This window comes from Bos indicus, chromosome 13 (genome assembly GCF_029378745.1).
Source record: "Bos indicus isolate NIAB-ARS_2022 breed Sahiwal x Tharparkar chromosome 13, NIAB-ARS_B.indTharparkar_mat_pri_1.0, whole genome shotgun sequence".
In the NCBI taxonomy this organism is placed as follows: domain Eukaryota; kingdom Metazoa; phylum Chordata; class Mammalia; order Artiodactyla; family Bovidae; genus Bos; species Bos indicus.
This window is the reverse complement of record NC_091772.1, coordinates 28,066,828-28,093,719: the sequence shown is the minus strand read 5'-3', so window position 1 is coordinate 28,093,719 and position 26,892 is coordinate 28,066,828. Positions and strand designations below refer to the sequence as shown.

General features: G+C 45.0%; 1 long non-coding RNA gene across 4 annotated transcripts in view; it reads right to left on the bottom strand.

The window, feature by feature from the left end:
* The window catches only part of LOC109568005 (uncharacterized), a 90,688-nt gene that overhangs the window by 62,410 nt on the left and 1,386 nt on the right, over positions 1 to 26,892 (bottom strand). For 3 of the 4 annotated variants that reach the window (XR_011570018.1, XR_011570017.1, XR_002182166.2), the window contains exon 2: positions 21,484 to 21,634. The exons of the other annotated variant lie outside the window; for it this stretch is intronic. This is a non-coding gene — a long non-coding RNA (uncharacterized lncRNA). The remainder of the gene's footprint in view (positions 1 to 21,483; positions 21,635 to 26,892) is intronic. 4 annotated transcript variants of the gene reach the window in all.

Below are 26,892 nucleotides of genomic sequence, written 5' to 3'. Positions count from 1 at the left end.
TAGAGCTACCATATGATCAGCAATCCACTCCTGGGCATACATCCGAAAAAAATCACAATCTGAAAAGATAATACACTCTAATGTTCATAGCAGCACTATTCACAAAAGCGGAGACATGAAAACAACCTAAACATCATTGTCAGATGAATGGATAAAGATGTACATATATATCAGTGGAGTACTATTCTGCCATAAAAAAGAATGAAATAATACCATCTGCAGCACATTGATGGACCTAGAGACTATCATCCTAAGTGAAGTAAATCAGAAACAGAAGGACTAACACCATATGATATCCACTTATACATGGAATCAAAATATGACACAAATGAATTTATCTACAGAATAGACTCACAGACACAGAGGACACACTTGTGGTTGCCAAGTGGGAGAGGCGTAAGGTAGGGATGGATTGGGAGTTTGAGATTAGTAGATGCAAACTAGCATATACAGGATGGATAACAAGATCCTACTGTATAGCCCAGGGCACTATACTTAATATTCTATGATAAACCATAATGGAAAAGAATATGAAAAAGAATATATATATGCATAACTGAATCACTTTGCTGTAGAGAAGAAATTAACATAACATTGTAAATCATCCACACTTCAATATAAGTGTTTAAAAATTATAACTTTTAAAAATTCTGCTCATTGGTTTTATTTATCCTAAGTTTAACCAACATTTTGATTCCTTTCTTTCTACGATCCTTCATGCTTTAGGCATTCATCAGAACATGTCTCGCTTTTCCCCTCTGGATTTTATTAACATACGTCTTCATTTGTTCTTTCATCCCCATTATTTACAGAGATTTCTCTCTTCCTTCCTTGCTGTCAATGTTTTCCTAGATTTGTCTCCTGTTTGGGGCAGTAATTTATTTCTCTAATTTGCCCTGCCTTCACTGTACTTCTGATTTCCTTTACATCTTTTTCATTATTTTCTGTCACCCTCTATTTCATGGAAAGGGGGGCTCCAGGGCATCCCAGCTGATATCTCCCATCCCTCTGTCTTCCTTTGTTACATGTAACCCTCTGAATGCTTTCTCAAATCTGCTGTGGCTTTATTTAAAATAGAAAATATATATACATGTGTGTGTGTATATATGTACATATACATACATATTCATATATAACACAACACTTAAACTTTTTTTTTTTTTTAATTGAAACGCCAAGGCAGAAAGGTTTTCTCCCCAAGACTATAAAAATGGAGCCTGCTCAGAACCAGTCCTCCACTGTCTGGTCTTTTGTGAGGAGCTTATTTGGTTGATTAGGTGCTCCGGGAGGAGAACGCCGGCGCACCTCAGTCTGTTTACTTAGCCGGCTTCCCATCCTCACCAGGCGGAGTTCAACCTAGTGACCGCCCCCTCCCCTCCCCCACCCGGGCCCCCCGCCCCCGCCCTCGCCCTCCCCCTCTCCCTCCCCCGCCCTCTCCCGCCCCCGCCGCTCTCAGAGCTTCCTGTCATTTCACCTTTTCTCTGGTCCACAGAACCCTTGAATGATAATCCTCTTTTATTTTCCTGAACTTCTGAACTCTTCTTGCGTCTCTTACCTCCGGTCTTTGGCAGTCAGCCTCGGATTCCTTTATCTGCCCGCGGCCCGGCGGGAACTTTCTGCCCACAAAGAAGGAAGACCGGTTTCCAGCGAGCCTCCGTCCTTTTCTCGCCTTTGACCATAAGGCCGGGCCACGCTGCATTTTTCTTTCCCCCTGTTCTGTCTTCCCTGTTGGCTGACCTAACTTTTCCTTCTGTGTCCGGACTCAGCATTCGGTGGTCTTTGCTTCCTTTTTCTCTGCTATCTGGTCTCCATGGTAGGAGCTCCCCCCTCCCACCTTTTTGACTCTGAATCTCGGCAAACCAGTCGTCCTTCCATCCCACAGGTACCACCTCGTGGAAGGTGGTTCCCCTCTTCCCTCAGCCGTCTGCACACCCCAGCCGGTCAACTTCAGGAATCGGTCGATTTCAGGAGCCCAGCTCCTTCAATCCGCCTTTGCAGGTTAAGTGCCCCGGTTCTTCATAATCATATACCCCTACTCTGTTCTCAAAGGTGGAAGGACCATTCTGCCATCTCTCTGCCATGTGCAACATTCCTCTGTCCTCTCCCCAGTCTGGCCCAGTATTTCACTTGGTATTTCATTGTCATATATTTCATTTCATTGCCCTGGCTTATCTCATGGGTCCTGGCTTATTAGCCATACCAAACTAGCATCTTTTCATAACCACATTATTTCTCATCTTAGACATTTCTCGTCCTGCTTGGTGTAATGCCACTGGAAAATTAAGTCACAGGCACCCATTTCAATCCCCAAATATTTTTTCAGATGTGTCATGTATTGTCTTCCTTTGAAGGCTCAATTCCACTTATTCTAGGGAAACTAAATTTCACCAATGTGTCTTCTGGGATTATAGTGGAAGACTTTGTACTCTAAATTCTCTAAACAAAATTCCTGCCTTGGAATGTTTTTCAGATGACAAAATGCCCTTTTTGAATGGCTGGGTGATCAGTTCGTCTCAAATCAGTCAACAACTTCCACTAAGTCCTTTCTCCTTATGGAAAACAAGAAACGCAGTATCACTTTTTTCCTCTCTATGACTTTTATTAAGCACAATTTTTCATCTTATCCCAAGTCCCACCTTAACATCTGACTGCTTCCATCCATTTTCTGTTCTAGGTCTGTAGCTAAAACTCTTCAGGAGAAAGCTATTCTCTGTGAATTGCTGTTCGTGTGCCATCAGCCGTTCGGTCACCAGGTATTTACCAAGCTACTCTCGTGGACAGTCATCACAAAAATTGCCTTGGCAAAACCCCACAATGCCAAGGCACTGAATCAAGTTGGGAGGAATCTCCCTCACTTGTAATCACAAAATGCCCAGCACCCTTCTGGATCCACCCCATCCACACATCATGTAGGATGCATGGTGTCAGGGAGGAAAAACCTTTCCTCTGTCCTCTTAAAGTTTGTCCACATGGGCCTGTAAATTAAACTAACAAAAGACAAAATAACAGGAGAAAAGACATACAATTTTTACTAACATTTCACATGCACAGGAATTTATAGAAAAGAATAAAACTTAAAAGAGGTTATCAGATTCGAGGGCTTATATATCACTTTAAGAAGGGAAGGGGGTTTTGGGCTTCAAGGCACAATAAATTGTGGGAAGTGGCTGGGATATGGGGCTTCCCTGGTGGCTCAGACAGTACAGAATCTGCCTGCAAAGCAGGAGACCCAGGTTCAATTCCTAGGTTGGGAAGATCTCCTGGAGAAGGGAATGGCTACCCACTCCAGTGTTCTTGCCTGGAGAATCCCATGGACAGAAGAGCTAATGGAAAATAAGGGTTATTTCAGTAAAGTCTGTTTATGCAGACTCTTCTTGGTGCCAATTCTCTGTCTCTGATGATATGAGTCATTCTCCTCCTCTTGGTACAGGAGAAAGGGACTTTGGTCACCAAGGGAAATTTATGTTCGGCTCTTAGGTGGATAAGGGGAGGCCAGAGAATTCTTAGGGCTTCCCTGGAAGTGCAGATGGTAAAGAATCTGCCTGCAATGCAGGAGACCGGGGTTTGATCCCTGGCTTGGGAAGATCCCCTGGAGAAGGGAATGGCAACCCACTCCAGTATACTTGCCTGGAGAATTCCATGGACAGAGAAGCCTGGTGGGCTACAGTCCACGGGGTAGCTAAGAGTCGGCTGGAATGACTTAGCGAGCAAGAAAACTCTTCCTGTACCTGTTGATTCTCAGTTGCCTTCAGCTTAAAATAATCTTTATGCTAAAGTAGCATATTGGGCAAGGAGCACCTCCTGATCCCCTTCAGTGGTTCCACCAGTAAGGGCATGGTGCCAACATTTTCTACTGGTGCCTTACAGAGAACACTACTTTCTGATCAGCAGGCCCATTTTTCTGTCAAGTGTGGGTTTGAGAGGTAATCCTCTTCCTTGTCTAATCTGATCTCCAAATGATTCCATTCAGAACTTGTCAGTTCTATAATCTCATCTTCTCCCCTTGCCATATTATTCATGTAGCCACCACTGAAACTATTTTAAAAGATCTATTCTACTCCTTAACCTTCATAGTGGGGACCCCTTGGCTTCTTCTCTGATTTCTCCTCATCTCCCTGAGCAGAAGAATGAAAGACACTGAAACAAGGAGAGATCCAAAGGAAGCTCAACTCTTGCAGGCATAATTAGAACCTACAACCTATGCTCCTGATCTCTGTACCCCATGGTTCATCCATAAGCTTGCGCTTGTGACCATCTTATGCTTTAGTCTCCAGGGTTCCACAGAATCCAAAACCTGTCCTCATTGTCTCCAGGGGAGTGATCCTGAGCTGATGGTCCAGCTGAGTCTCCCCACTTCTAATTCCAAAACATTTCCATCACTCCTCAAAGAAACCCCACTCCTAGTCACTTTCCATTCCCTCCTCTCCCAGCCCCTGGCAACCACCCATGTGTGGGCTCTTTCTGTGAATTCCCCAATTCTGGATATTTCCTATAAATAGAATCATGTCATCAGTGGCCTTTTGTATCTTAATTGATTCTCTCTAAACATATGGATGTGAGAGTTGGACTGTGAAGAAGGCTGAGCGCCGAAGAATTGATGCCTTTGAACTGTGGTGTTGGAGAAGACTCTTGAGAGCCCCTTGGACTGCAAAGAGATCCAACCAGTCCATTCTAAAGGAGATCAGCCCTGGGATTTCTTTGGAAGGAATGATGCTAAAGCTGAAACTTCAGTACTTTGGCCACCTCATGTGAAGAGTTGACTCATTGGAAAAGACTCTGATGCTGGGAGGGATTGGGGGCAGGAGGAGAAGGGGACGACAGAGGATGAGATGGTTGGATGGCATCACTGACTCGATGGACGTGAGTCTGAGTGAACTCCGGGAGTTGGTGATGGATAGGGAGGCCTGGCGTGCTGCGATTCATGGGGTCGCAAAGAGTCAGACACGACTGAGCGACTGAACTGAACTGAACTGAGACATTCCAATATCAAGATATGTGAGCCTTTGGGGGTAGAAACAAACTAAGGACCTACAGAATCACAGTTTTTTAGAGTTGGAATAGCCTTGGGCAGGAGTATTTTCCCCACTGAAAGAGCGTGCAGGCTGGGTGAGTTTTACTGATGATGGGGACAGGCTGGTAGACCATGGGGGCAGGACATGCCTCCAACAGGAATCAAATCTGTTCAGAAGCTTTATTCATATTTATTTTCTTCTGCCACTAATCCTTCCTAGTGCCCAAATTTCATGATGTTACTTGAGTGGAATTAAATCGGAATAGCTTACATTATCTGATTAATTAGACTCAGCTTTGTCTACAGTGATGAAGAGGTCCAATCCTGTTAGTGTAACATTCTGCCTGTCAGGTTGTGGTTACATAACACTATGGGGGCCTGGGAGAGACAGTTGGGCTATTTGTTTATGGATATAGGTAATTAACTTGAACTTTATTTTTAAAAATTAGGGCAAAGCAATGGAATATTATTCAGCTATGAAAAGGAATGAAGTACTAATGCATCCTGCAACGTAAATGAACTTCAAAATAGTAAGTTATTAATAAATGATACAACTCAGATACAAAAGGCCACTGATGACATGATTCTATTTATAGGAAATATCCAGAATTGGGGAATTCACAGAAAGAGCCCACACATGGGTGGTTGCCAGGGGCTGGGAGAGGAGGGAATGGAAAGTGACTGGGAGTGGGATTTCTTTGAGGAGTGATGGAAATGTTTTGGAATTAGAAGTGGTATTCGCACAACATTGATAATATATTAAATGACAGAATTGTTCATTTTAAAGTGGTTAACTTTACATTATATGAATTTTACTTCAATTAAAATATGTATATATAGAGAAAGACAGAGGGAGTAAGAGCTCACCTGATATTGATCTTCAATTTTTGTATTAATTCTTTAATGGACCCAAGTAATATATGATCTGAAATTCTTGCCATACACCTTTAAAAGCGTTTGTGTGTGTGCTTCTAAAATAACTAGAAGAGGGAATTCCCTGGCAGTCCAGTGGTTAGGACTCTGCACTTCTACTGCAGGGGCATGGGTTTAATCCCTGGTTGGGGAACTAAGATTCTGCATGCTATGGCACAGCCAAAAAATAACTAGACGGCTATAAAGATGAAAGTCATAACTGACAAAAGTGTACGTTAGATAAAGTGGCTCTGAGAATTGGTCAGCAGATGTTTAGGTCAAGGCCACAAGTATTAACTGAGAACCCAGTGTTCAAGACCCAATCCCCAGCACAATGGGGAGGCAAAGAACACTCCAGCCTCCCCTCCTCCAACTTGAGATTCTCAAGGAGAGTGTGCGCACAGGACTGTACAAAACAGAGTATGATAAGTGAGCAAATAAAAAGTGTAAACATAGTCTGACCAAGGGTCTAGGCTTCAGTGCCCCTCTGCTTTTGAGAGGGGTCAAGCAGGATGAAGGTGGTAATGTGAGTATTAGAGGCAGAAGGACAACATGATAAATGTGGAGGCCCTGTTTAGAGGGGTCCTCTGTTTAGAGAAGTCATCTCCACCTTGGACTGGGAAGAATCAGCAGTGGGGTAAACCACACACGTGTGAGAGGTGGTGTTCTCACCCTCAATTTCAACCCTAGTCTGTGAGTCGACTCTCTTTAATCCTATGTCGTATCTATCAGGCCCTCAAGCAATGCCAGTTTGTATGCACAGACACACACACACACACACACACACACACACACACATACACGCACACTAAGATACCTGTCTCAGTATTAAGCTGTGACCAAGTGCTTTCTAACATGCAGGTAATCTGAGTGATCTCCTGGCCCCTCAGAATCCTTGCCTACTTGATTCTTGGGCTTCTGTTATTTTACCCAAAGGCAGAGAATGACAGTCTATAACTAAAGCTAAAATTTAAGACATAAGTACATTCAAAGAGGTGACATAGCCAAAAAAATATCCTATACAGAGGCACCAGATTTTAAAAAATAGATACATCAGGCTTCATCCAAATTAAAATTTTTTTGCCTCAAAGAAAGCTATCCAGAAAGTGAAAAAGTGATCTGCAAAATGGGAAAAAAAATTGCAAATATTATATCAGTTAAGGGTCTAATATCCAAAATACATAAAGACCTCTTAGGGTCTTTCCTGGTGGTCCAGTGGTTAGGACTTTGCCTTCCAGTCCCTTCCAGGGATTGAACCTCCTGGTTGGGGAGCTAAGATCCCTCATGCCTCTCGACCAAAAAACCAAAACATAAAACAGAAGCAGTGTTGTAACAAATTCAATGAAGACTTCAAAAATCATCTAAATCAAAAAAGAAAATCTAAAAAAAAAACCCCAAAACTCTTAGAGCTCAACAATGAAAAGACAAATAACCCAACTGATTGGAAAATGAGCCAAGGATTTGAAAAGACATTTCTCAGAAAATGTACACATGGTCAATAAACACCTGAGAAGCTGTTCAAAATTGTTAGTTATTAGGGAAATGCAAATGAAAACCACAATAAACTAGGACTTCACATCCACACAGATAGCCATGACCAAAAAGGCAGTAGATAACCAGGATGTGGATGTGGAGAGACGGCATCCTCAGGTGGTGTTGGTGGGAATGTGAAATGGTGCAGCCACTTTGCAGAACAGTTGGCAGTTTCTCAGAAAGTTAAACATAGAGTTCCCATGTGATCCAGAAATTCCACTGCAAACTATATAACCAGGAGAAATGAAAACATTTATATCATGAAAACCTGTACAGGAATGTTCATCACAGTATTATTAATATTAGCCAAAAGGTGAAACAACATTAATGTACATCAACTGATGAATGGATGAACCAAGTGAGGAGCACGGAATGCTCTTCAGCCATAAGAAGGAATGAAGTACTGATTCATGTTACACACACGGATGAACTTTGAAAACATTCTTCTAAGTCAGGGGTCCCCAACTCCTGGGCCACAGACTAGTACCGATCCATGACCTCTTAGGAACTGGAAGGAGGTGAGCAGAGGGCAAGCGAGTAAAACTTCATCTGTATTTACAGCTGCTCCCCGTCACTCACATTACCACCTGAGCTCTGCCTCCTGTCGGATCAGCAGAGGTATTAAATTCTCAAAGGAGTGTGAACCCTACTGTGAATTGAGCATGTTAAGGATCTAACTTGCAAGATCCTTATGAGAATCTAATGCCTGATGATCTGATTCTGCACTGTGATGAGCTGCATGGTTATTTCATTATGTATCACAATGTAGTAACAATAAAGTGTACAATAAATGTTATGTGCTTCAACCATCCCGAAATCATCCCCCCACCCCCACCCTATCTGTGGAAAAATTGTCTTCCATGAAACCAGTCCCTGGTGTCAAGAAGGTTGGGGACCACTGTTTTATGTGAAAAAAGTCAGACACAAAACTCACAGACTGTAGGATTCCTTTTATAGGAAATGTCCAGAAGAGGCATATCTCTAGAGACAGAACGTAGATTAGTGATGGGGGTGAAGGGAATGATGGCTAAAGGACATCAAGTTTCTTTTACGGGGTGATGAAAACGTTCTGGAATTAGTGGTAATGGTTGCACAAATTTGGAATGGAGTAACTACTTAAAATGCATGAGTTTCATGATATAGGGTATAAATCACCTTTATCAGCTTTTGAGCACACACCTTAGCTGGGGGGTAAGGGTGAAGCAGCAGGAAGTGGCAGGCGTCCCAGGCTGGTGGAGTAGATAGACCCAGACAGGAAAATGGGCACTTCGCCCTAAATTTCTTTCCATCTTGGTCATTTTAAGTCGTCTTTCCTGCGCATCTTTCCTCTCCAACTTCAGAAGGGATGTAACCTCCACTGAGAGATGGAAAGTAACCAAAACTGACATTCTTAGCCTTGAAAGTCAGGCAGCAAAAAACAGACCAGTGACTTTCAAAAAAGTGGAACCAATAAAACATGTATCTATTCTCTCACCGCTAAGAAAGAGAAAAGATGATGACAAATCCTGGCTTGGGGAAGTGCTCACTTGCCAAAAGATTATCAAAAGCATGTGGTCCCAAGGCGATTGCCTGCCTCCACACACACATCTCCGAATGATGGAATGAGCTGGGCTTGTTTATATAAAACACGGTCCTGGGATCCTGGCAGATGTCTGCTGCCTTCCAGGAGGGGCGATCGGATGCCCAGTGTGGTTACGTGGCACTGTCCACTTGAGAAGGTAATTCTGGAGCTTCGTGCGGAAGGAGCATCCTTGGGGGATCTACCAGCTGGGATCAGGTGTCTGATCCCACACAACAAAAGGAGATACCCATTCCGTAACCCGAGACAGGAGTTTGACTTTCAAATTGTTAACAGACCTTGGATCAAGCGAAATGCTTGGGAGGAAAAAGCAAATGGCCTTTGGATGAGTCCTGAGGTAGGTTGGATGCTCTCCTGAAAGACTCCTAGTCTGATTAAACATCTCCCGTCTTCCCTCCTACAAAACTGTCCAGAACAATCACTGAAAGTTTAGAGAAGGTCTTTTGACTTATGGCTGCGGTTCATGGCACAATTATGCGACGCTGGTAAAGAACCACATTGATTAATATGCGGGATCATAAAACGTTTTTAACAGAGGTATGTGAGAGGAAGTATTTCACAGCAGGTCAGGAGGGGGACCAAATATTTCAAGTTTGTGGCTTCTTCCATCTGGAGGAAGAAAGCTGGCTGGAAGATGAGACGAAGGTGGGGGAGTCAGGCTGGAGAGTGAAGAGAAGGCCAGCGCACAGACACAGTGAAAAGGTTGGGACCAGAACAGTGGGATGAGACACAGAGCAAAAGTTGTCTCTTGCCAAAGAGTTTGAGAAGTGGTTGCTGCTAATGTACATGATTTGCAGATTTAAAAAAAAATTGCCCAACACCACACAGCCTCAACCTCTAGACACCCAGGAGCAGAGAAATGCAAGATTAAATAAGAATTCAAACAGTCAATAAACACAAGACCATATCATCTCCTGGACTGGACTACAGGTGCCTCTGCCCATCTCTGCCTGGACCACAGCTGTCTCTGTTAGTCTCTGCCAGGGGTTTTAGGGGAAATGCTGATATTGGTCATTAATGTACGATGAGAAATTTTAAACCCTAACTTATGTCATTTAGGCCTTTTCAGGACAGACTCTCTTCCAAGATCTTAGCTTTTCAGTTCAGTTCAGTCGCTCAGTCATGTCCGACTCTTTGCGACCCCATGAATCACAGCACGCCAGGCCTCCCTATCCATCACCAACTCCTGGAGTTCACCCAAACTCATGTCCATCGAGTCAGTGATGCCATCCAACCATCTCATCCTCTGTTGTCCCCTTCTCCTCCTGCCCCCAATCCCTCCCAGCATCAGAGTCTTTTCCAATGAGTCAACTCTTCGCATGAGGTGGCCAAAGTATTGGAGCTTCAGCTTTAGCATCAGTCCTTCCAATGAACACCCAGGACTGATCTCCTTTACAATGGACTGGTTGGATCTCCTTGCAGTCTAAGGGACTCTCAAGAGTCTTCTCCAACACCACAATTCAAAAGCATCAATTCTTCGGCACTTAGCTTTCTTCACAGTCCAACTCTCACATCCATACATGACCACTGGGAAAACCATAGCTTTGACTAGACGGACAGCTTTAGATTAACCTAAATGCACCTTCTATTCTTTTCCGTTATTTCCCCTGTCACTCCATGGGGCCTTTTCAGCTTATATTGGGATTCCCTCCAAGCATGGATTCTTGGAGCCTGAGCCATCCCATAACGTAGCTGCTGGCTTCATGAGGCCCAGAGCACTTGAGACATGACTAACCCAAACTGAGAAGTGCACTAGCTGTAAAATACATGCCAACTATCAAAGATTTAGGGAGATAACTTAAAAATATTGGGTATATTTTGGGTAAATTGGGTTCAATAAAATATATCATTAAAATCTGTTTCAGGGACTTCCCTGGCAGTCCAGCAGTGAGGACTTGGTGCTTCCAAGGTCAGGGGCCTGGGTTCAATCCCTGGTTGGGGAACTAAGATCTGGCAAGCCACTGGGTGCGGCTGAAAAGGAAAAAGAAAAGGGTAAATAAGGCCAATTTCGTCTGTTTCTTTTTCACTTTTTTAACATAGCTGCTAGAAAATTTTAAACTGCACCTGTGACAAAAAGAATACATTTGAATCAGTTCTAATGAGTGGATGAAACTGGAGCCGATTATACAGAGTGAAGTAAGCCAGAAAGAAAAACACCAATACAGAATACTAACGCATATATATGGAATTTAGAAAGATGGTAACAATAACCCTGTGTACGAGACAGCAAAAGAGACACTGATGTATAGAACAGTCTTTTGGACTCTGTGGGAGAGGGAGAGGGTGGGATGATTTCGGAGAATGGCATTGAAACATGTATAATATCATATATGAAACGAGTCACCAGTCCAGGTTCAATGCACGATACTGGATGCTTGGGGCTGGTGCACTGGGACGACCCAGAGGGATGGTATGGGGAGGGAGGAGGGAGGAGGGTTCAGGATGGGGAACACATATATACCTGTGGCAGATTCATTTTGATATATGGCAAAACCAATACAATATAAATAAATAAATAAATAAATAAATTGCACCTGTGGCTTGCATTCCATTTCTGTTGGATAGAGTTTCCACACTACAGTGGGGAAATCTCTAGGAGGCGGCTGTGGTAAGCAGGGTTTCCAAGCACATATAACCATATAGCCATTTTTCACATGGCATCTTGCTCTAGTTCCATGTTGATTCTCCTTCATGGGTCCCTCCCAAACATGATCATGTCCATTAATACCTTCAAGATACTTAGAGTCATGCTCAGTGAACGGCAGTAGCTGCAGTGTTCAGCTCAGAGGCCTGCCTCCAAAAAACTAACATAGGGGGGCGGCGGGGGAAAGCAGCTGGGGCATTCTGAGAATGTAGCTCGTGTTCCTGACAACCTTAACACGGTCAAGATGAGCAGAGTAACTTTCCTGTTCGTGTTCAACATGAGGGTGGTTTTAGCAAAACTGAAACAAAAGCCCATTTTATCATTTCACCATATCCCATGGAATCATAGAACTTGACACTGGAAGGTGTCTAACCCAGTGCCCCACATCATAATCTAGCTTAGGGACCAAACATCCAGGTACTAATAACATGTTGAATATTTTACTGAGTGTCCACTATGTTCCAGGCTCTTACTTCATGCTCTTATTTCAACATGCTTAGCCGGTTGGACTATCATGACAGTCCAGTTACCTAGGTGCTGGGAAGAGCAGAGAGGTTGGACCAACTCTCTGAGGTCACACAGCTGGAGGGAAAGGCTGGTATGCATTTCCACTATACTTTGCTGCCTCTGGGAAGTGGAAAGACTTGCAAATACATCAGACCTAATATTCCAGGTCTTGCAGGTAGTAATATACAGTGCTTGCAACAGACAGATGACTGCTTTAATATACTCAAAAGTAATATAATCATTTTAAACAATTTTAGAGCATATGGCCAGAAAACCCTTGCTTTTCCTTTTTTTCATACCTACAGGTAGAAGTTGGCTGTAATGCTTATTTTAGTTTAGTTATAGCTACATACTGGGCATCCATGTCTTTTGTGAATTTACATAGTAGAGTTTCCATTTGCAGAAATAGGAACAAGACTCCCTTGTAAAAAGCTTTGAGCTTCTCAGATTTCAGGGCCACGTTGGCAAGACTGGTGTTTTATTCAGCCTTGATTCCTGCAACGATGACCAGCTCGCCCACATCATTTAACATTTTGAAGATACTTGGCTGTTAATGAATTATTATTAATTCCTACCTTTCTCAGGATGCAGAGAAGGAAATGAAAGTACAGAACCATCCACAAGCCTCCTCCCCTGGGCCAGAGCCCACTGGAGCAACGATCCTGACTCAGAGCATTAGGTTATGCTGCCTCCTACTGGCCAGAGGGAGACTCTGCATGAAACACAGCAGGAGGAAATGGTCGTTCAACACTTCTCAATTTAATTACTATAGACTCTTTCTAAAGGCCTGGAAAATCCCATGGACCGAGGCGCCTAATCGGCTGCAGTCCATGGGGTTGCTAAGAGCTGGACACGACTGAACGACTTTACTTTCACTTTTCACTTTCATGCATTGGAGAAGGAAATGGCAACCCAGTCCAGTGTTCTTGCCTGGAGAATCCCAGGGGTGGGAGAGCCTGGTGGGCTGCCGTCTATGGGGTTGCACAGGATGGGGTTGCACAGAGTCGGACATGACTGAAGCGACTTAGCAGCAGTAGCAGCAAAGGGGGGAAAATCTTTTAAATATATCTAGTGTGTTAAAAAACTAGATGTCAGAAAACTAAGATCTAGTTTTTCTAGTGTCAGAAAACTAAGATCATGGTATCTAGTCCCATCATTTCATGGCAAATAGATGGGGAAACAATGAAAACAGTGACAGACTTCATTTTGGGGGCTCCAAAATCACTGCAGATGGTGACTATAGCCATGAAATTAAAAGACGCTTGCTTCTTGGAAGAAAAGCTATGGCCAACCTAAATAGCATATTAAAAAGCAGAGACATTACTTTGCTGATAAAGATCCATTTAGTCAAAGCTATGGTGTTTCCAGTAGTCATGTGGATGCGAGAGTTGGACTATAAAGAAAGCTGAGTGCTGAAGCATTGATGCTTTTGAACTGTGGTGTTGAAGACTCTTGAGAGTCCCTTGGACTGCAAGATCAAACCAGTCAATCTTAAAGGAAATCAACCCTGAATATTCATTGGAAGGAACGAGGCTGACACTGAAACTGCAATACTTTGGCCACCTGATGCAAAGAGCCAAGTCATTGGAAAAGGCCTTGATACTGGGAAAGATTGAAGGCAGGAGGAGAAGGGGATGACAGGATGAGATGGCTGGATGGCATCACTGACTCAGTGGACATGAGTTTGAGCAAACTCGGGAGATAGTGAAGGAGAGAGTAGCCTCGTGTGCTATAGTCCATGGGATTGCAAAGAGTCGGACATGACTGAGTGACTGAACAACAACACAGTCCCTGGACTGAAAAACACCACCCTAAATCATGCAAGTGAGGAAGTTCAAATAGTAACCAAGCCTGAAACTCAAAGAAGTGCCTTCAGTTTCCATGAGAGCTCCTGCGTGGTAGTTTGTTCTCTGAATTATGTACCTCTTGCGGTTCCGGAATAAAGCTGGCAGTAACGATGACCTTACATCAAAGGCATCTCTGTACTTCACTTCTGGTGCTGATTCTAACTCCATTCCCACAGAACAAACTCTTACCTTGGCTTCTGTGAAGCTGTACTTACTTTTCTTTACCGTCTATACCGTTTTGTCTTTTTTTCCCCAGAAAACAGGAGAGAGTGTCCTTGCCCCATCTCAGTCTCTCATCCTCTTACACTTTCTTTTTAAAAAAAACTTCTTAAATTTATTTTTATTTATTTCTTGGTTGCACCACTTGGCATGCAGGATCTTGGTTTCCCAACCAGGAATCAAACCCATGCCTCGACTGGAAGTAGTCTTAACCACTGGACTACCAGAGAGTCCTTTTTTTAAATATATTTTTTAAAATATTTATTTACTTGTTTGACTGCACAGGAGTCTTAGTCGTGGCATGAAGGATCTTCAGTTGCGTGCAGCATGTGGGATCTAGTTCCCTGACCAGGGATTGGCCCAGGCCCCCTGCATGTGGAGCACAGACCTTAGCCACTGGACCACCAGGGAAGCCTCTCTTATACTTTCTTGTACTGAGAACTCCTCCCTCCAACAGCTTCCAGTACTGCCTTCTCCGTAAACCCTTCCCACCTCCAAGGCCTTTGCAAGCAGAATTAGCCTTTCTCTCCTCCAGGCAAACACATCACCCTGTCTGAGCTCAGTCGCCTTGTATAAACAAAATATCCGTCTTCCCCTCTAGACTTACAGTAATTTGAGGACAGAAGACCATGTCTCAGACACTTTGGAACAACACCTTTACTGATATCACTTGAGCTTGGAAGTATGCTCAGCATTATTAAGGAATTATCTTGACTAAGATGTCTAAGAGATTCATGACTTAATAAGACATACACACACAACATTGGAATACAGGATGAAATGGGAGATACATGACAGGTTATGGAAGCCAATAAAGCCTTGGACAAGGCAAACACAAAGAAAGAAGCAACTGCCTCCAGCTAGAGAGGGAGGAAATGACATTTGAGATTGATCTGAACTGATAAGCATGGATGGGGCTGAGGTGGGAACAGTGGAGTTGTCATATACAGAAACTACTTTAGACAGAAGAAATATAAATAAAATACAAGCCTCTGAGACAGAAAGTGTGACTATCTTCTATGAGCAAGGACAAGTGCTTTTTTTCCACAGTCATCTTTCACTGAGGGTCTTAAGTGCCAAATTAAGGAGGATATCTTGACCAGGTGGAAGCTGGGGTAGAGTGTCAGGAGGCTGGTGGACCACAGCGCCTCCTGTACCCAGGTATACAACTGCACCCCACTTTCCCGTGGGAGTTGTAGTACTTCTGGGAAAATGACTTGAACTCAGTCTGCCCCAGGAGCTTGGACATACACAGACATAGGACCTGGTGCGAGCAGCTTGCGGGGAGGCTCCACGGAGGACGAGTCTGACTTGGAAAGAGTCTGATTTGACGAACCTGGCACAGTCCCGAGGCCAAGCCTGAGGGAGGGGTGGGGAAGGGGTTCCCGGTGCCCCAGAGCAGTGGGCGCCAGAAGAACTGGGGTGGCGTATGCACGCGCGAGGAAAGGGCTGCATGCGGGAGTTGACAGTGTTCTCTTCATCTCTGGAACACTTTGGGACACAGGCAACTTTTGGAGGGACACCCCTCCCCCCTCCCAAATTGGGTATAAAAAGGAGAGAGCATTCTCTTTTTCATACAAGAGCAGCGGGTCCCAAATTTGAGGGTGCACCAGAATCACCAGGAGGGCTTGTGAAAGTGCCCCCTACGGGGCCCCAATCCCATAGCATCCTGAGTTTACAGGTCTGGGTAGGGACCCCAAATCTGCATTTCTAGTACGTTCTGAGGTGAGGCTGATGCTGCTGGCCCAGTGAAAACCGTCATGCAAGAGCATCCCTGGGAGGAAAATGCTATCTGAGAGTGGGAGCCACATCTGTCCTGTTCATCACGGAGTTCCTATCACCTAGGAACATGCCTGAGACATAAGAGGACCTCCTGAAATACATGGTGAGACCTGGCCCTAAACAAACGCAAGGCCAGAGAGCACATGACCCATATACCCCAATCACAGAAAGAGACTGCCTTGGTCTTCAGATGGAAGAATTTTTAAAATTTATTTATTTTTTGATTGAAGGATAATTGCTTTACAGAATTTTGCTGTTTTCTGCCAAATATCAGCATAATCAGCCAGAGGTACACATATGTCCCCTCCCTCTTGAACCTCCCTCCCACCTCCCTTCCCGTCCCACCCCTCTAGGTTGTCACAGAGCTCCTGTTTGAGTTCCCCGAGACATACAGCAAATTCCCATTGGCTCTCTATTTTACATAGGGCAATGTAAGCTTCCATGCTACTTTCTCCATCCATCTCACCCTCTCCTTCCTCCCCTAACCAGATGGAAGACTATTGAGATGAGTGTAACATCTGTTTTAACATTTATTGAGCTTTCTTAGTTTTTTTTTTTTTCTTTTAATTTGGCTGCACCATGTGACTTGCAGGATCTTAGTTCCTCCATCGGGCATTGAACTCTCCACACAGCAGTGAAAACTGGCAATTCTAACCACTGGACCGCCAGGGAATCCCCTAGATCTTTCTTCAAATAAAATACCACAGGTAGAATTCTACTGTAGCCACCTCCTCAGACTTTCCTCCTCTCCCTTCCACAGGTCAGCATATCTTGGATTTGGCGTGACTCCTTCCATCCTTGTCTTTATGCATTTATCATATATACCTAGTGTCGAGGGGGGAAAGAATCCGCCTGACAATGCAGACCCAGCAGAGGAAATAATCACCATCAACAACAAATCGTCAGGGGTGCTGACAATTCATTCACCTTAAAGGAATCACTGAACCTCCAGGCGGAAAAAGATCTTAAGGTTCATCCAGTCCAACCCCCTACGTGTTGCTTGGACTGCCTGCTAAGCCTGGAAAAGGAAACATGCTGCTCACTCTCCTTGAAAGAAACGGTACCACCGCAGCCAGAGAACTGGCTCTGCTCAGAGCAGGTCAAGCCAAGGAGAGCCAAACCTGAACTTCATCCCAAGTCGGACACGGCCCCTGCATTCCAGTGAGGTACCCCGAGAGACTTAAACTAAAACCGATTTTTGTCTCTGGCATTATTTATTTATTATTCCTCCCTTGTATCCTGTCTGTCTAGTTTTGCGTCTAGAGGTCCTGAGTCCAGGGCCACTCCTGAGCCTGGGCCTGGGCTGCAGCACACAGCAAGTGCTGGACAAGGACAGGAACCCTCAGGTAGGAAGAACTCAATCAGTAATACTTTTCCCAAGTGGCCTCTGACCAGAGGAGATAATTAAGGAAGATGGTGTATTCGGGGGCGAAGGGCAAAGCTGGCCATGAATTAAATGTGGAGAACAGAGAATGTGAATAAATAGCTGCTCCTTTGCTGGTGGAACAATGAACTTCAGTTCACAGAGGGCTTGGTTCTGGAGCCAATTTTTTTTTATTTGGCCACACGGGTCTTAGTTGTGGTATGCAAACTCTTAATTGCGTCATGTGGGACCTAGTTTCCTGACCAGGGATTGAACCCAAGCCCCCTGCATTGAGAGCACGGAGTCTTAGCCACTGGACCACCATGGAGCCAATTTTTATTTAAACAGTTCTGACTGGACCACCATGGAGCCAATTTTTATTTAAACAGTTCTGACAGCAAGAAATAGACAGTAAGCCTGAAACTTGTGTTCTCACAGACACATCCTCTCTACCTGTCTTCTCTGCTTCTTCCCCTCCTCACCTCTCCGTTTCCTCCTCCCCCACCAAATACTAGGGGGGATCAGACATCTAACACTAATTGTTCATTACAATATGATCCCTCAAAGACGGTCTTAGCTGAGGGGGCGGGGCGGAGAACCAATTATATATAATTCAGAAAAAATGGGAAGAAATTCACCTTTTGTTTATTATGTTGCAGAATCAACCCCTGAAGGACAGGAAGCTAGAAATGGCTGGGTTAGGATCTCTGGCTAAAAGGCAAGAGCAGTTTTCTTCAATAGAAGTGGGAATGGAAGGGTCGAGGGAGGAGCTGCACAATGAATCTGGAGGGGCTGGCTCTCTGGGTCTCAGGATTTGAGGGAGGTGGGGAGTAGTCTATGCATTTTTGGAAATTGTGTGCAAAACCTCACTCATTTTAATGAGTGAAGGCAGGAAGACAGAGATGTGAAAACGTAACTGAAGAAAATAAACTGGCTTTCTCCCCCGTCACCCCTAGTTATCGCCCCTGTATCAAGAGACAAAGGGAAAACCTAATTAACTTTGTAACTTTTGCTACTCTCTGGGTGCAAACGATAAAATCTTCATTTTATATAGCACCAGATTAATCACTTTTGTGCTGAGGAAAAGGGGGATTCGCCAGGGATAACTCCACAGCACAGTGGGATTTGGGGGAATGTGGGTACATTTGGGGAAGCGCAAAGCCAGAATTTCAGAAAGCAAGATGGTGTTAGTTGTAGTTCAGTGGAGGGTACCCTGCTGGACCCACCACTCAGAGCCATGCACGGGGATACTGCAGAAAGCAGGTCTCGGGGGGAGCCCCAGGCTTGATTAGGGGAGGGGAGACCCTCCATTGAGCTTTCAGGGGACTTGCTAACTATGGCCCACTCCAAGGAGCTCCTTTCCTTTAGAAATAACCAATTCAGTGACCTAAGTGGGAAGTAAATCAAAAAAGAGCAGGTCTATATAAACACACCATTGATTCACTTTGCTGTACAGCAGACACTAACACAACATTGTAAAGCAACTGTACTCCAATAAAAGTTAAAAAAAAAGTCACTCCTTCTGAAGTCAAACACCATGACTCAAATGTCGTGTGATTTTTTTTCTTACCCAAAAAACTACCATAAAATCTTTTACTGAAGATTGTAAAAGACCCCTGAAGAAAACAATTGATGATTATTTGTAAGGACAGTAGCATTAATAAATTAATGGACTAATAATGCCCTCCCTATAGTTCCACTTTTTCCTTCAAATTCTGTTCTCCCACAGCACTTGTCACCATATTACCCAGTTTGGGAATATGATAAAAGCTATTATCCTAGCTGGGAAGCTGACAGAAGCTAGGAACTCTCTTTCCAGAAATGCACAAGTAGATAGAATTTTCCACATCATTTCAGAAGGTTCACAGATCCTTGCTCCTCAAAAAAAAAATCCCTGAGACCTTGACTTCACACTTGGCATTACAGCATTTCTCTGTCACTGATTGGGATCTTGACCTGTTCACAGTGTTCTACTGAGCACAGGGCCACAAAGCAGCAGCTGCTCGAAAGTAAGGCTTATTGTTGACCTGACTTTTTAGGCAAGAATGGTGAAATGAGAGAAATGATATTTAAAAATAAGAAGAAAGCATGTTTATGTCATGCAAGAAAAAAAAGATTGGCCTTTAAGCTGTTTCCCTGTTTTGAGGGGATTTGGATCACTGGAAACGTTCACAGTATAAAAAAAGAGCCAGTTTCTCTTACACAGACAGGAATCTGGGGCCTTGCTGTGTAGTCTCAAGTTGTTGTTCAGTTGCTACTTTGGAGAAGGAAATGGCAACCCACTCCAGTGTTCTTGCCTGGAGAATCCCAGGGACGGGGGAGCCTGGTGGGCTACCGTCTATGGGGTCGCACAGAGTCGGACACGACTGAAGCCACTGAGCAGCAGCAGCAGCAGCAACAGTTCAGTTGCTAAGTCGTGCCCAACACTTTTCTACTATGTGGACTGTAGCATGCCAGGCTTCCCTGTCCTTCACTATCTCCTGGAGCTTGTTCAAATTCATGTCCATTGAGTCAGTGATGCAATCTAACCATCTTATCCTCTCTGCCCCCTTCTCCTGCACTCAATCTTTCCCAGCATCAGAGTCTTTTCTGATGAGTTTGTTCTTCACATCAGGTGGCCGAAGTATTGGAACTTCAGCTTTAGCATCATTCCTTCCAATAAATAGTCAGGATTGCTTTCCTTTAGGATTGACTAGTGTGATCTCCTTGCTGTCCAAGGGACTCTCAAGAGTCTTCTCAGCATCACAATTCGAAAGCATCAATTCTTTAGCACTCAGGCTTCTATATGGTCCAGCTCTCATATCTGTACAGGACGACAGGAGTAAGCTTAGAGAGGGGCCTAAGGGGAGCAGAGTTGTTGTTGTTTAGTCGCTAAGTTGTGTCTGACTCTTTGTAACCCTGTAGACTCTAGCCCACCAGGCTCCTTCTGTCTATGGAATTTCCCAGGCAAGAATACTGGAATGGGTTGGCCTTTCCTTCTCCAGTGTATCTTCACAATCCAGGGACTGAACCCGAGTCTCCTGCATTGACAGGTGGATTCCTTACCACTGAGCCACCAGGGAAGCCCCAGGGGAAGTAGGGAGGGGCCCCAAAATATCAGGATGCAGCCTAAAATCTGCCTTAGGAATCATGCTCCTTTTTAGAATCCACCCCCCTAGGATGCTGGGTGTAGAGGGGCCAACAATGAGTGGTTCCAGGCACAGACTCCTAAATTGCTTTCCCACTTGGGCTGCCAAGACTCTATCTATCCTTTCTAGGCTCTGAACCTATTACCTCTGGTACTCTTGCCTCTGGATTTGAATTTCTGCCCTCCTCAACCCCCCATAGCAGCCTGCCTTCAGTAGGACTGTCATACTTGCCCTCGGGCCCTAAGCCCTGCTCGCAGAGAAGTCTAGGGCTGCAAAGACAGGTCTGCAGGCAGTGAAGGGCCTGGAAAGAAATCTCCTGTCATCTGCTGGGGAAGCAAATGACAGTTGAGTGCAGCAGTCCCCAACATTTTTGGCACCAAGGAATGGTTTTGTTAATGACAGTTTTTCCACGGATTGTGGGTGGGTGAAGGGGGATGGTTTCAGGATGACCCAAATGCATTACATTTATTGTAGACTCTATTTCTATTATTATTACATCAACTGCACCTCAGATCATCAGGCATTAGATCCCGGAGGTTGGGGACCCCTGGGAATCTTAAGTCCTGACCTGGATTGAGAGGGAAGAAGAGGGGAGAATGAGGAGTCCTTCCTAAAAAACCTGAGTGTACATAGCTCCTGTCAAGAGTGGAGGATAAGGGATAATATGTCAGGCCCCTCTGTGGCCTCAACCATGGTCTGGCCAACTGCCAGCCTTTCAGTCAGGCCTCTTTGTGTGTGCGGATAACTCAGATGTATAATGCCCAACTTGGGGGAGGGGCAGCTGCAGGAGAGTAAACCCATCCTGCTATTTCAGGGGGAGCATAGAAGTGGGCTCTGTTTCTCAGCCACTCACTCAGTGAATGCCTGCCTCTTTGAGTGTGGACTTGGGAGACAGACCCCCAGGTTCTAATCCAAGTCCTCTACTTTTCGCCATTGTAACTTTGGACAAGTTGCTTACCTTCTCTGTGTCTCAATTTCCTCAAGTATAACATAGGGATGATAACAGTACTGAGAAATGGAACGTGTCCTTTCACATCAATAAACAAAGGATGTCTCAGTCATCGGCAGCTGCAGCCCTCCGGTGTAAGCTGGCGAGCCCTGAAGAAACTCTGGAAAGAAAGAACACCTGCTGTCTAGTTTAGCCATGAGTCTGCAGCCACTCGCTACGGTGAGCCCTGAGGAAACTCAGGATGCGAAAAAACAGGATACTGGCCCCAGACAGCTGAGGTGCATGCAGAAGGAATGATTAAGTCCACACTCTTGTATCTTCCCATACATAGAAAAGCACTAAACTCCTTAACATGGGATGTCTGGTTTTCCTTTAATTAACAATAATCTTTTGACATTCAGAGTACTTGCCCTTTGTTGCAAAGCTTCTATATAACCTGGCTGTCCCCCACCCCCTCACCTCTTGGAGAAGTTATCTCAGGGTTATTTGAGTTGCTGCCTCCAGGGCTTGAAGTCCTAAATATTCCTACCCAAGAAAACATAACTCCCAACTTTTAGGTTGTGAATATTTTTTAAGTTGACAGGATCCTGGTGTTACATTGGTCCATCCAAATAATCCAGGAAAATCTCACCACCACCACCCCCCAAAAATCTTTAATTTAATCACCTCTGCAAAATCCCTTTTGCCAACCAAGATATGCTGCCTACCATAGGTAGGGTTCCCCCATGCATTGCCAGAGAACTCTTCAGAGAGAGAAGACTCTCAGAGAAGTCTTACAGGTTTAGTTCTTATTTGCCAGAAGAGGGGGATGTGGTGGTACAACAAAGAACTAGCACCTGATGAGATGCTATGTGGAGAAAGAAAAACTGAGCCTGGAGCCCTGCAAGTACGTGGCACGGTTGTATGGCTGAAGAATAAAAAGGGGATACCTTCTGGACATTATATTAGAGAGGACATTAGAAGCTGGGTTGTGAAGATTTTTTTTTTTTAAACCATATTGAGTCTGAAATTTATCGGGAATGCATTTACTTGACCGATCCCATTACTTTAGACTGTGCTATAGTGTCTTTAAAACTTTAGGGACTTCCCTGGTTGCCCAATGGTTAGGAATCCACCTGCCAGTTCAGGGGACACAGGTTAGATCCCTGGCCTGGGAAGATTCCACATGCTGCAAGGCAACTAAGGCCGGGCGCCACAACTACTGAGCCCAGGTTCTAGCATCCACAGGCTGCAACCGCTGGAGCCCACTCACCTTAGAGCCCATGCTCCGCAACAAGAGAAGCCACCCCAATGAGAAGCCGGTACCACAACTAGAGAGGAGCCCCCGCTCGCCACAACTAAATTCCATGTGCAGCAATGAAGACCCAGCGCAGCCAAAAATAAACAAATCAGAAAAACTGTCTCTGACACACTTTTTATCCTAAAGAATAATCCTTATAAATCACAGGTTTTATCTGTTGTAACTTTCCAGTGTATGTCAAGATGTGTATATAAGATGTTCCTCCCCGTATCCTTAAAATCATCCACACACACCCATGAAAGAATGCCATACTCTGAGAAATGGAGCCAGAGGCACGGAAACCACCTAAAGGTTGGGAGCAGGGAAAGAACACGATCAGGTTTGCCTTGGATCAATACCATTCCCACGGCATTAATCACTTTGAACTGAATGGAAATCAGTGAAAATGCCATACGTGAGACCTCTACAACAGTTGAGGGGAGAGACGAGAAATGAACAGAGAGACAGGGACTGTGGGAGGGGAGCGGAGGGTTTGGATATGAACAATATGAAGGTGGTAGAGCTGATGGATAACAGCACATGCAGAATGCCAGGGTTCTGGCCCGTGCAGTTCAGCAGATAATCATCTGTCCGCCAAGATGGCAAATAGAGGGGGAGTTGGTGGGGCGGGGAGGAGTGGGCAGGGTTGGAAGAGAAATAATTGCTTTGGTCTGGAACATGGTCAAAGTGTTTGTGGAACACTCGTGTAAGTACGGAAACGCCTGTGTCTGGGGCTCTGGACTGGGGCATTATCCAGAGCTGAGCAGTCCAGGAGAAACAGGCTGTGAGCCATCTGTGTCACTTTAAATGGTCAGATGACCACATTAAAAAAAAAAAGAGGAAATGAATAATATATTTTATATAACCAAACATATCCATATCCCTAATATCCTATTTCACGGACTTCCCTGGTGGTCCAGTAGTTGAAAGTGCGCCTTCCAAAGGAGGGGACTTGGGTTCGAGCCCTGGTCAGGGAACTGGGATGCCACATTGCAGCAGATGGGGCAACTAAGCCTGAGCATCACAACCAGATAGTGCCTCAACTAAGATCCGACACAGTCAAAATAAATCAATTGAAAGAAAAATCAGTTGTCCATTTATGTGTGGGTTTATTTCTGGACTCCATTTGGCTTCAAAAGAATATTCTATTTCAAGATGAATCAGTATAAAAATCATTGAGCTATTTTACATTTTTTGTTTGTTTTAAGTCTTCAAAATCCAGTGCATTTTCCACAGAGAGCACATTACATGTGGGACATTCCAAGCTCTCAAAAGGGACTATGAAGAGTAGTTATAGTATTTATTGGACAGCACGGCTCTAGAAGCACTTGCTGAAGGCAGGCCAGGGTGATCAAGCGCCTGGGTGATGGTGGAGGACAAGGACCCTGTTCAGACATTGAGGGTGATCAGATTTGCTGCTGCTGCTGCTAAGTTGCTTCAGTCGTTGTCCGACTCTGTGCGACCCCATAGACGGCAGCCCAACAGGCTCCCCCGTCCCTGGGATTCTCCAGGCAAGAATACTGGAGTGGGTTGCCATTTCCCTCTCCAATGCATGAAAGTGAAAAGTGAAAGTGAAGTCGCTCAGTCGTGTCCAACTCTTAGCGACCCCGTGGACTGCAGCCTACCAGGCTCTTCCATCCATGGGATTCTCCAGGCAAGAGTACTGGAGTGGGGTGCCATTGCCTTCTCCGTCAGATTTGCTAGGACTGGATTTTACAAGGAAGTGCATGGATGGGTCTAGGAGGAGGTTCAGGAGACCCACTACAGGTTCGGCCAAGCAAAGAATCTTTGTCACAATTCCACCCATTACACCTGACAGATATCATCTTTGGGGTGGGGCTGGTAAATTCGTAGTTGTAACAAGCCTCCAGCAGGTAACATGACCCAGGAGAACCATCTGTTCAGTAGGAGCTGGTAGGACCTGAGACCACAGGGGGATGGTTCTCAACAGGATGTGACTCTGATGAACCCCCTGGGGAAGACTCATAGAAAGCTGATGGGGGGGAAGCACAGAGAGAGGCTTGTGTTTAGGGCAAAGAAGGGAGGGATGAGAGATCTGGTGGATTATCTGACCCCGAGACATCAAGGCATCGTGGCTTAAATAAGAGTCCACAAACTCTGCTTGGCAGAATTTGACTCAAGGTGTGCTGGAGCTGCCGAAGGGCTCCAACCCCAGGGGCTGGGGAGGAAGGAGCGGTTTCTGAGAACGCTTGCCTCCCACACAAAGCAGGGATCAGCCTCAGCCTCGCCCAGCCATTCAGGTCTGAAGCTCTGCCAGGCTCTGTCCAAGGTCTCTTTCATTTTTATTCCCCCTCTCCTCTCATTCCTGGTTAATCTCAACCCTTTCCGGGGCTTCAAACCCCATTTACATGCTGATGGTTCCCACATTTGCATCTCAAACTCAGAGTCCACCCCCACCCCAAGCGGCAGACCTCATTTTACCAATTGCCTTCTGCCTAGAATATCAGTTGAGCACCTATAATTTAACATTTCCAAACCTGAACTCACCTCAAACTTGTTTGCATGCTAATAGTTTCGTTTCAACTAGTAGCCTCACTATTTACTCTGTTCCCCTCAAACCAGAAATCTGGGGGTCATCTTACACTTCTTCTGATAACACACTAAATCATCTGAAATTCTTTCCCAGGTCCGAATTCCTGCAGCTTTGGGTCAGGTGCCCTCGACTCTACGACTGACTTGCATAATTCCCTCTTCACCGTAGATGTGGCCCTGTCTTCCCTTCTGGCAGAGAGAGGATGTCCTCCCAAATGTGGTACAGCCTTCTTCTACAAGCTAAGCTTGTAAAAACCAAATCTGCCAAACTCTGCTGACTACGGCAGAAACACCAAACTCAGCATGAGACATGAATCTTCAGAGAGGGTCCTACTCACCTCTCTTGAGTAAGCCACCTTACCCTTAATCTCCCAAGATCTTTTTTTTTCAGTTGTGACTTTTTTTTTTTGCTAAAAAGTAAACACACAATACCAAAAGGCCTCGGACAACTCACAAAATCGATTTTAAAAGGGCGGAGATAAGAGGAATTAAGCGACATTCATCCCCCTTTCCAGATTCTGGACATCTGGAGTGCTGCCTGGGGAGTGCCTGCACGTGGGTTACCCCAGGCGATTCAGAGGCAAATCTAGGTTTGTCAACCAGTAGGTTATGTCACTCTGACAAAACTCCAACACATCACATTAAAGAATCTAGGCTACTGTGTTCTTTCCTAACTTCCCGAAACGCTACGGAGAAAAGACCGCGAGGAGCCTGCAACAGCCCAGTCTCCTAGACTGCACCCAGATCAAAACCCTGGGGAACTGCCAAGCAGAAATTTTAAGAATGAAATAGGCATCTGCGTAGCCTACAAACCTGACAACAGAACCTACAGCAGTTAAAAAAACTGGTTAAAAAAACAAAAAACACTCCTGCTCCGAAATATATTTGGAAAATGCTGAACCACTCTAGAAAAGATTGGTCAGTTTCCAACTTCTCGGTTTCAAGGGAAGCACGAAAAGGCGTCGTAGGAAAGCATTTTACTTTATTGGCTTCAGCAACGTATTAGAAAGTTGAAAATCTGAAAAAAGTCATCTCAGAAGGTGAATCTCTCCCTTGGGTGTTCATTCAAACACATGCGGTACTAGGCTGCCATGTTGACTTGGACCTGTGGAGAGCAAACAATGTAACTGAGGAACCTTAATCTCTGACTTCCTACCAAACGCATGAAACGTTCAAGAAACTTCGCAGGACGTGTGCGTGTTCACCAAGGCTCGTGTGATCTCCCGAGCCAGGCTGAACAATAGAAGGGAGAGTCGTTATTAATCAAACGCGCCGTCTGTGTTTCTAAGTCTTTCGTCGCGGCAGAGGGGGCATTCCCTCTGCTCTCACCCGACTTTCAAATTGTCTCCGTGCTCATTGTCTGCCGGTAGGAACGACGGCAGCGCTCGGGGAGCAGGTACAGCGTCCCGCAGAACGCAGCACGGTTGAACCCCGCCAGGTTTTGGGAAACATTCCCGGCCCTTCCAGCGGGTCAAGGAAAAGGAGGTGGCCCGGGCGCCAAAGGCTGCTGCCAATGCAACTCGCAACTTTTGAAATCAATCCTTTTTGCATCGTGCAACGGATGCCACCGCTCCTCGGGCTTGCAA